The sequence below is a fragment of the Camelus dromedarius genome, chromosome 3, assembly GCF_036321535.1.
Source record: "Camelus dromedarius isolate mCamDro1 chromosome 3, mCamDro1.pat, whole genome shotgun sequence".
Lineage (NCBI taxonomy): Eukaryota > Metazoa > Chordata > Mammalia > Artiodactyla > Camelidae > Camelus > Camelus dromedarius.
The window spans coordinates 86,602,862-86,613,609 of record NC_087438.1 but is presented as its reverse complement, the minus strand read 5'-3'; positions in this window follow the sequence as shown (position 1 = coordinate 86,613,609).

Sequence of the window (10,748 nt, the reverse complement as noted above, 5' to 3'; positions counted from 1 at the left end):
GAGGCAGAGGCACATGCTTTGGTTAATTGGAGTGGTCAGGTCTCAGTTTGAGAGAGACATGTTTTCTTGGCCCACAGTTTAGAATTTCATGCTGATCTGGTTGACACAGTTCAGATCAGTTTGACCCACCGCTGCAGTAGTTACCCTTTGATCTGGAGTCTAGTTTGTAATGTGACCCATTCAGATGGCTTTCCTATAATAGTCAAGCAAGACAAAACCAAATCATCCCATTTATCTTAATGGGCTTTTTTTCCCCTCTTTTTTCTTTCTTTTTCTTTCTTCTTTTTAAAAATTTTTTTAGATGTGAGGCCTTGCCGATCTTTTGTTAAAAAGAAAAAGGATATCTGTGTATCTGGTGGGCTTTGAAATACCATCTGGTATTTAATGTTATTGTCCTCTGTTCTCCCAGTGGTGTGCTGAATCTTATCTTAAAAGTTCAACAGCCATTCAGTGGGTTGCCATTCAATATACCGTGTCATTATCAAAGATTTGGATTTACAAAATGTTACCTGGAAACAAAGCCCACTTAACACGCTGTTATCCCTGAGGCCACTGCCTGAGATGGGTCTTATAGTGTGAAGTCTGTTTGTCTGACATTTGTCACTGCCCTTTGGGTACCCGGGAGACCTTGTAACCCTGAAAATTGCTGGTTGGATTATGTAATTTTATGTGACAAAAGAAACATGACAGCATTCTTACACTAATATATCAGTCTGGGTATGCATCTTGTCTTTTATAAACCCCCATATATTGGCAGTGAATGTGTGAGCAGTTAAGCTTTATTTTAATGATTAAATACATGCCAAGAAAGTTGAACTGTCATGAGTACTTTCTAAGTATTAAGTGAAGGAGGAAAATCCATCAGTGAAATAAACCCTGTGATGCATTGTTTCAGGAAAAAAAAAAAAACTTTATAACAGAATACTCATTCCAGAATGGATCTGTTTGGCAGGTAAAAATACTTGGTAAAAGGAACACACACTTGTATTTAGTACAACTTCACAAGCTTAAGCAGCATCATTAAATGCCTGGACGCAACTTGTGCTGACTCCTTGTAGAATAACAATGTGGCTTTCTCTTTTCACTTAATAATGATCAGGATTACTTGTATGAAACACAGCAGCAGAGTGCTTTATGCAATAGTCATAAACAACCTCTCCTAAAATGCATTTTTGCTTTTATACCTCAGTGAACAGCTCTGTTTGAGTAAATGATCCATCCTTGAATTGTGTATACAGAGAGAAGATCAGCATTGGATTGTTGTTTTAATAAACTGGAAGGCTGCCAACGTTCTCTGGGAAGAGGACAAAGACATTAATGCTAGCATGCAATCTAGCCCGTGTTTGGATTTAAGACGGAATTTAATCTTCTTGCCTCCTTTCCCATTCTCCCTCCCCCTTTCCAGTCCTTTCTTCCCTTGATACACAGTCCCTTTCATGGAGTTAATTCAAGCTATCCTAAACAGCATGAACTAATAAAGGATGGCATTTTTAAAAAGAGGAGGCATTCACAAATGTTGAAATGTGGAACGTTTAAAATTCTTTCTCTGGTCCTTAGTTTAAAAGAGTGGTGATTAATGAGTTTATGTTATCTATCAAAACGCTTCCATCATGCTGCTGATGTGACATGGGATTTATGGTAATGAAAACCCTGCAGTCCCTCCCCTGTATCTAAATCAGCCCCACATTCATACAAAAAGCACTATATGATGTATTTGTAGCTAGCTGTAAGCAAGATCATTTTTAAGAGATTATGTACTGCCAAAAGGGAACATTCTTAAAAATATAGGAAGGAAAACGATTTCCTTTCCAACCTATTGCTCTAGCAAGCATCATACTACAAATACCAATCTCCTCCTGGAAAAAAAAAAAGAAAGAAAAATATTGAGCAGATGATGATCACGTGATTAGGCTAGTAATGCTCAGTGAATTTCCTGTAGTTTTCTTGGAACTCCTTTGTAATACATTTGCAAAGAGTCATACAGATTTTCATTGGGACAGCATGAAATTGCTCTTTGTGTTACGCATCTTAGAAAGAGAAAATCCACTACTACCTTGAATAAAACTCACTTGGTTCCTTCTGTTAGCCGAGTATTCCAAGTAACCTGATAAAAAAAAACCTCATCCAGTCTCAGCAACTGGAAGAAAAAGGCTCTATCCATCCCTCCCCCTTCATTAGGCAGATGTTTCTGTTTCTGCAAGACCTTACACAAAGGACAAAAATGTGTTTGCAAAAATTGCCTATATCTTGCTTTCCAGTGCCCTCTCAGAAGGATCCCAAAATATAGACATTATATGCCCTTTTATCACCTGGGTGTAAGAATGAGTATATAAGAGAAGCGAATACCAGATCAAGTTCTCAAGACAAAGTCTTTCAACATGTGAAAGGGTGTGGATTAGAAATGAGGTGTGCTCAAAGAATTGTGTTTCTGCAAATAGTAAAAACCCTGAACTTTGCAACTAATTTCTTTCTTTAAATATTGACCAAATCAAGTGTCTATTCCTAAAAATCTCAGTCTCTTGTTATTTAAACTTTGAAATGCTTTGATGAATGGGTGAAAAGGGGAAGGAGTTACCCCAAGAAGAAGCAGACATTTGTAACTAACACTCCTGAACATCATCAGGGGTCACATATGCCCTACAGGGGGAGATTGGAAAAAATCACAATTTTTTTTAATTGAAGTGTAGTTAGTTACAATGTGTCAATTTCTGATGTGCAGCATAATAAGGGAAAAAATCACTATTTTTTACATCACGAGGACCCCTCTGTCATCTTACTCTGTAAATAGTCATTTTAGTCTGGGTCATCTACATGTCAGGCTTTTGAGTACCTACATTTTAAGTTGATCCATTTCTGTGTGCTTTGGAAAGCAGACAGAGAGCACCGTAGTGGCATATTTTTCTTGAGGCAGAATTTCTCCCTCCAGGGTGTAGACACAAGCTCAGTGTGTTCCAGAAACAGCACAGTCTTGTATTCCTTGGCCATTTCCTGCTGCTTTTGCTACTTCTGCCTCGGAGAGATGCAAAGGATTGAGAAACACAGTTAAAGAGAAAGGAATCCCAGAGGCCACGAGGCGAGTGGTAACAAGCGAGTGTGTGTGTGTTCATACTGGGCTGGGTTTGAAGGGGGTGGAGGAGTCTTGTTAAAATCACAAAAACTGCCTGTGCAGCAAATAGATTCTCCTCCCCCTCCTCCTACTACTAACACTGCAGAAAATGGAATCTATCAAAATGCTCTTAAAAGTAGTCCCTGATGATACTGGAATAAAAAGGCTGTTATGACAACTGTGAGGTGGGAGGAGCTTCTTGTCACCCACCTGTCTGTCAGACTGAGCCTCAGGGACCCTTTAGATTTGTAAGGTCACACCAGGAACCTGGCTGCTAGCTGAGATGATCTCTTTCTGTACCCTTCCCCCAACCTACCTCCAGATGACCTCAAGCTTGGCCTTTGGGGTCAAAGTCACAGGAGGGCAAATGTCATTTCCTATTGATTGTCTATTCCTTGTCTTTCTTCTGGTCTCAGTTTTGCTGTTATGAATCGTTGGTCTTACTCTGGCCCAGCCCCAAACACCTTCAGTATTCTTAGATGGCTCATGTTTAGCAAAGAAATGATGAACCATTTTCAAGTTTTAAACCATTTTTCCAGTTTGCACTGAGGTTGGTTTTAGTTTTGAAGAAATACTGTGATGTCAACATTATTGTCTCTAGTATATCTGCTTCATTGGCCTCTAGTATTAAAATGCTGTTACTAGTTTGCTTGGTTGGTTGGTTGGTGTTTTGCCAGATTGGTAAGAAAACCATGAAATTATCACTCTTTTCAAGGGACAGGTCATTTTTTAATTACCAGGGAAAAGCAGGAAAATAGTTATGTTTGTTATATAACAATCGGAAGGTAGGAGAGCTCACAAGAAAACATCTTTAACTGCTTAAGTTTTATAGGACAAAGAGAACGAAGAAAGCAGACACAAATTTCAAGCAAAAACTCCATCAAGTTTTTGCTCCTCAAGCAGAGTGACAAAGTCAAGCCACAAAACAACTAGAAGGAAAAGGATTTGATGTACTCACATGATCAGGATTTGCAGGCTTTCTCACTGCTGTCCCTGCCACCACACGCATCAAGAATCATTTTAATGGACTGGCAGTAGAGAAAAAGAGCCCCAGGATCAGTAACGATGCTGTGCCCCACCATATTGGAGCCTAGGGCAAGATCAATAATACCAATTGTGTTTGGTTTAAATTTTTGATATTTGATTCATCATGGATTTTTAGCATTAATTTTGATTTTTTGAATATTGCATTAAAATATGATTTATCTTGATTACTCAATTTTTTGGTATCCCCTTAATTTTGTACCCAAGGCAAGTACCTAACTTGCCTCATTCACCTTGACCTAGTCCTGGCCCTGCTTTCAGAGGAAAATAAAACAAAAGAGATAACTAAGTAACTGACATAAGTGATTTTCTTACATTTAGCAAGCTTAAATGAACATTAGAATTAAAGACTAGTTTTTAATTGTTGGTATCACCAACACTTATTGTTTTCTAAAACACACGCCAAAGTTCTTAGGAGTCTGGAACGTTTTATGTAAATTAGGTGACATATTTGAAGATGCAGTTTGGGAATTTTTCTTTCCTAACTCTCATTTGTTGCCAGCAGCACTGCACCTAATTAGTGTGTGACAGTCATTGCCCCACAGAGAGGACATAAGCCCCAGAACAAAGAAATGAATCAGGCGGCTGGGTAGATCCTCTGTAAGTATAGGCATCACCCGTCCTTTGTGTTCTCTGTAAGAACTGGGGCATAGGGAACTCAGACAAATACTGTACTCTGGCTACTGCTATTGCTGTGAATAATAGTTCATTGTCTCTGACCTGAGAGTTTCTTGTTTTCTACAAAATCCATGACACTGGCAGGATAACTTATTACCTTGCAAAAGCTTGCAAAAACCTTCATCCTATATAGTATATAATCAATATCCTAAATAAATCAAGTTACTTAATTTGATTTATTGCAGTGTAATTTAATAGTATCATAAGAACACTAACTTTTTAACTTTTTAAAGCTTTTCAATGTTTTGTTTTTAGGCCACTCAAATATACTTGTTTTATTCTTTACCCACAGCATGCCCTTTAAAAAAGAAAAATACTTGTCTATATTTGAACAGTAATTAAAGGTTTATGCGAGTGACTAGAGATGTCCAAATGTGGTACATTCTGGACACATATACAGTCCAGAGGTGTATCATTACTGAAACTAAGAACACAGCAGAATAAAGATTTTCAAGGAGTGCAAATTCCATTTCTCCATCTGCCATATTCAGAGGAGGACATGGATTAAGAATGCATTAACATTTCAAACTCAAGTTCAAGGTAGTACCTTGAAGAAAGTAATAACAGCAAATAGCAAACACAAGACAATAGAACATCATTTGTCTTATTATCTCTGATTGAAAACAACTGGTTGGATTACATTTTTTTAGAATATTTAAAGAAAGAAAAGAAATCAAATGTTGATTCTTCTCTAATCACACAATGAGATCACCAAAGCAAACATACAGGTGACATGCTCACAGCACCACAAACCGTGAAGAAGGGAGTCAACGTTTTTCTGTAGCTCTCCCCAAGCTTGGGCATTCGGGAATAACATGTTTCTGCCCATTTGCTCATTTGTGAATGACCTGTAGAAACTGACATCTAAAATAACTTGATGGGGGTAATTAAACCTAACCAGTCTTGGCTACTTTCTCAAATGTCATAATAAAAGGGTGAAATTTTATACTAGACATAGTTGTTTTCCAAAGTGGGAAACATAAAAATTGAGGGAGACGAATTATAGTGTTATGAGAGCAGTCTTTTTACTGAGTAAACCAATGAACATGGGTTTGCTGAGACATTTCTTCTCACTCATGCCCTGCTGTCGGGAGTGGCCGCTCCTCTCTGCTCTGTTCCTCCTCCACTTTCCTTCCTTACTCATTATCAAATACACTCATCTTGTTTAAATAACATGGTACTTAACCTCTGTTTGATGTTGGGAATGTAGGGCTGCTGAAATTACAACCAGAAGGATATAAAAGAGTGTGAGAGAAATAGGCAGAGAGGAAAATAGAAATTTCGTGTTTAAGTCTCATAATGGCCAAGAAGTATTTTAAGTTCAAAGTGTGATGTGTATTTCTGGAAGGAGAAGCCAAACTGACAGTAGATATTTTAACCTGGTAAAATTGGAGATGTGGATCAAGCTGTTTGTAATTTGACCATTTATTTTAGGATTGTACTATAGTTATATATTACCATAGTCCACTGGCCACTCACCAGTGCCTAAAGTCTGTCTAAACGACTCTCCTAAAATCATGGAAGCTGAAAGACAATTCAGTAAAATAAATTTTAATTGGGATGCACTTTGTACTAACTTGGGGAGTTTTCAGACACCCCTCTACCAAAATTTTGTCCTTTATAAAGGGGTTATTGTGACCTAGATGGTACCCTTAAGAATCATTGGTCTTGGCTATATTTGGTGGGTTATTCTTAGGTGCCCAGAAGAGACGTGCATGTATTACCTTTGAACTTGGGCATTACTGAAAGGACATAGAAAGAATATCATCTATTGCAGTCTCTCTAAGCCACAGAGCTTCTGGGATGGGGATACACAATGGGTTTCATGGAAAAGCAGAACAGTTGCTCAAAATGTTTGTGGAATCCCCTGAACTCAGTTGGCCCGCCTTTTTCATTTATCTCAAATGAAAGCAGGGCCAGTAATCTTCCATTCAACAGGGAATACTTCTATTAGCCAGGAATTTATGCTAAGCCATTTCACTTGCCTCCCTAGTTTTCAATCCATGTGTGACTGACTTTGGTTTGAATTCCATTAACTGGTTTAATTGGTGCTGTTTGGTTATGTAAAAAAGTAAGTTATATCTAATTGATGCCATAAGAGATCTTTGTTGTCTGGCATATCCCAGTCTCAGTAAAGGTGGTGCTAAAAGGCCTGGAGTTAACAGGGACTAGAACTCAGATGAACCAGGCTTCTCTAGGTTTCTCTTCTTTGTGATTCCCTGCATACCAGGTTTTTCCTTGAAGTTGAAACTATGACTACCAGTATCTTACATCTTTCTAGCGCCGCTGCCAAGAAAAAAAAGTACTTTCCCCCCATTGTGAATAAAAAACAAAATTTAAAAATTACAAGGAAAGTTTCTTATTGGTTGGCCTGGCCCATGTGACCATTCCCATGGCCATAGTCAAGGAGCAAGAGTGACAAGTCCAATGAGACCTCCATGGGTAGAGTGAAGGGAAAAAGAAGTTCCTCAACAGGAAGGAGTGAATGCTAAGCAGGTAAAGCAATAACTATCTACTAACCTGAGGGAACAGTTTGCTTTTACTCAATACAGTGTATTGTAGGCTATAGCAATTCGTATAAGAAAGAACCCCCCTGGGCTACTCAATATGGCAGCTGTGGGTGAGAAAAGTAACTGAGATTTATGCATTCATAGTATAGCCTGCCCAGTATTTAGTCCACTTTCCCTTCATTCAAAAGATGGGGAGATAGAGCTTAGAGAAATAAAAGATAACCCACATATATGAATGTTGCAAATAACAACATCTTAGTTCATTCAAGCTGCTACAACAAAAATGCCATAGAGTAGGTAGTTTATGCAACAGACTTATTTCTCACAGTTTAGGAGGCTGAGAAGTCCAAAGTCAAGATGCTGGCAGATTTAGAGTCCAATAAATGCCTTCTCCTTGCAGTGTCCTCACAGGGCAGAAGGAGTAAGGGGGCCCTCTGGGGTCTTTTTCATAAAGGCACTAATCCCATTTATGAGGACTGCACCTTTATGACCTAAATACCTCCCAAAGGTACCACCTTCAAATACTGTCACCTTGGGGATTAGGCTTCAACATATGAATTTTTAGGGGACACAAACATTCAGTCTCTAGCAAACAGTTAAGAATAAATCTATAACACAACATTATAAACTAACTATACTTCAATTTAAAAAATTGTTTTTTAATTTTAAAAATTAAAAGGAAAAAAAAGAATAAATCCAGTTGCTTCAAACACACATTGGAGGGTGAACTGACATCCTTCCTGACATTCGTTCACAGGAACTGGGGAGGTGTGGTTTGGGGGGGGATGTCTGACAGTGCCAGTTAAGAGATTTTTTGCCTAAATCAAGAGCAGAGAGAGGCCCAGGGTTTTTCAGGCTACTACTTCCTCACAGTCAAAGTTAACCCCTCACGCCATTATAATGTGTTTAATGAAAACTCTTGAGAGGAGAAGCAGCCAGCAGCCTAAATGGAAGTTCTTCATGTCACACCCCCACCTCCACCCACTGCCGCCATCAAGCCAGCCCTTCTCTTCCTACCTCTCTGAGGGCAGAGCTACACACTCACGCAGTCACTCTACATCCCTTCCTTTCAAACATGGAGCCACTTGTGCATTTATAGAGATTGACGTTTACAGCCCTGGAGGGGCAGTCATCTTACCCACTTCATGTCTATTTAACTGAAATCACTATGCCAACATGTAACCTTCAACTGGGAAGATGAAGTTTTTCTGCTCATATGTGAAAACACAAATTCCTCAGCTAAATTTCTTCCCATTGTACAGAGAAAAAGAAAATAACTTAATCTCTTCTGGGTAATAGCAGAACAAAATCAGGGCTAGTGTCTCCCTGTCTCTTCTCCCTTTCTCCCCTGGGCAAGGGTCAGCTAATTTCCACTGTCTGATTCTCATGCCCCACTCCGTCCCACCAGCCTCTGCTTAGTTGTAGATTGCTCATGTGGACACGAGGTACCTGTTGCACTCTGCCGCTCTCTGTCATCCTCATCAAAGCAGGAAGCCCCCTCCAGCCCCACAGTCTAGTCCTCTCAGCACTTCTAGGTCCCACCTAGGAGTCCAGGAGTTCACACACACCTTCTCTATACTGATCTGGGGCCGTTGGATTAGATGGCACTGTCCTTGGGCCTCCCTGCCTTGGCTGTGGCTACATTGTTACACCAGTACCAGCTGCTCCAGTGCCAGACCAACTCTGGGGCTTTAAAGAGATTAAGGCTTCCTCTGAGAAGGAGCACAAAGTCTGCAGCTCTCAGATTCCCCCATATTTACACACAGATATGCACACACTCTTGGGATTTAGACTTTACTTCTCAGGATCCCCGAAAGACCCAATTAAATAGTTGACAAACGTAAGAGGTAGTTTTAGATATTAACAATAAGGGAAAGTAGCTAAAGGTGTGTGGAAATTCTCTGTGCTATCTTTGTAACTTTTCTGGAAACCTAAAACTATTCCAAATTTTAAAGCTTATTTTAAAAGTAATGAGAAGGGAGAAGTGGTTGGAGGTATGGACTGATGGTTGTCGAGAGGGGGTGATGAATACAGGGGCTTTACTACACTACTTTGCCTACTTTTAACTCTCCATAATAAGTAATTGAGTAACTTAAAAATATATATTATGGTCCCTCCTATAGAATCTTAAAAGTCTATGTAAACCTTTAGAAGTCAGTAATTTTTTTAACATTTTTTATTGATTTATAATCATTTTACAATGTTGTGTCAAATTCCAGTGTTCAGCACAATTTTTCAGTTATTCATGGACATATACACACTCATTGTCACATTTTTTTCTCTGTGAGTTATCATAACATTTTGTGTATATTTCCCTGTGCTATACAGTGTAGTCTATTCTCCAACTTTGAAATCCCAGTCTATCCCTTCCCACCCTCCACCTCCCTGGTAACCACAAGTCTGTATTCTCTGTCTGTGAGTCTATTTCTGTCCTGTATTTACGCTTTGTTTTTGTTTGTTTGTTTGTTTTTGTTTTTGTTTTTGTTTTTTAGATTCCACATATGAGCGATCTCATATGGTATTTTTCTTTCTCTTTCTGGCTTACTTCACTTAGAATGACATTCTCCAGGAGCATCCATGTTGCTGCAAATGGCATTATGTTGTCGGTTTTTATGGCTGAGTACTATTCCATTGTATAAATATACCACATCTTTATCCAGTCACCTGTTGATGGACATTTAGGCTGTTTCCATGTTTTGGCTATTGTAAATAGTGCTGCTATGAACATTGGGGTGCAGGTGTCATCCTGAAGTAGATTTCCTTCTGGATACAAGCCCAGGAGTGGGATTCCTGGGTCATATGGTAAGTCTATTCCTAGTCTTTTGAGGAATCTCCACACTGTTTTCCATAGTGGCTGCACCAAACTGCATTCCCACCAGCAGTGTAGGAGGGTTCCCCTTTCTCCACAGCCTCTCCAGCATTTGTCATTTGTGGATTTTTGAATGACGGCCATTCTGACTGGTGTGAGGTGATACCTCATTGTAGTTTTGATTTGCATTTCTCTGATAATTAGTGATATTGAGCATTTTTTCATGTGCTTTTTGATCATTTGTATGTCTTCCTTGGAGAATTGCTTGTTTAGGTCTTCTGCCCATTTTTGGATTGGGTTGTTTATTTTTTTCTTATTGAGTCATATGAGCTGCTTATATATTCTGGAGATCAAGCCTTTGTCGGTTTCACTTGCAAAAATGTTCTCCCATTCCGTAGGTTTTCTTCTTGTTTTATTTCTGGTTTCCTTTGCTGTGCAGAAGCTTGTAAGTTTCATTAGGTCCCATTTGTTTATTCTTGCTTTTATTTCTTCTAGGAGAAAATTTTTGAGATGTATGTCAGATAATGTTTTGCCTATGTTTTCCTCTAGGAGGTTTATTGTATCTTGTCTTATGTTTAAGTCTTTAATCCATTTTGAGTTG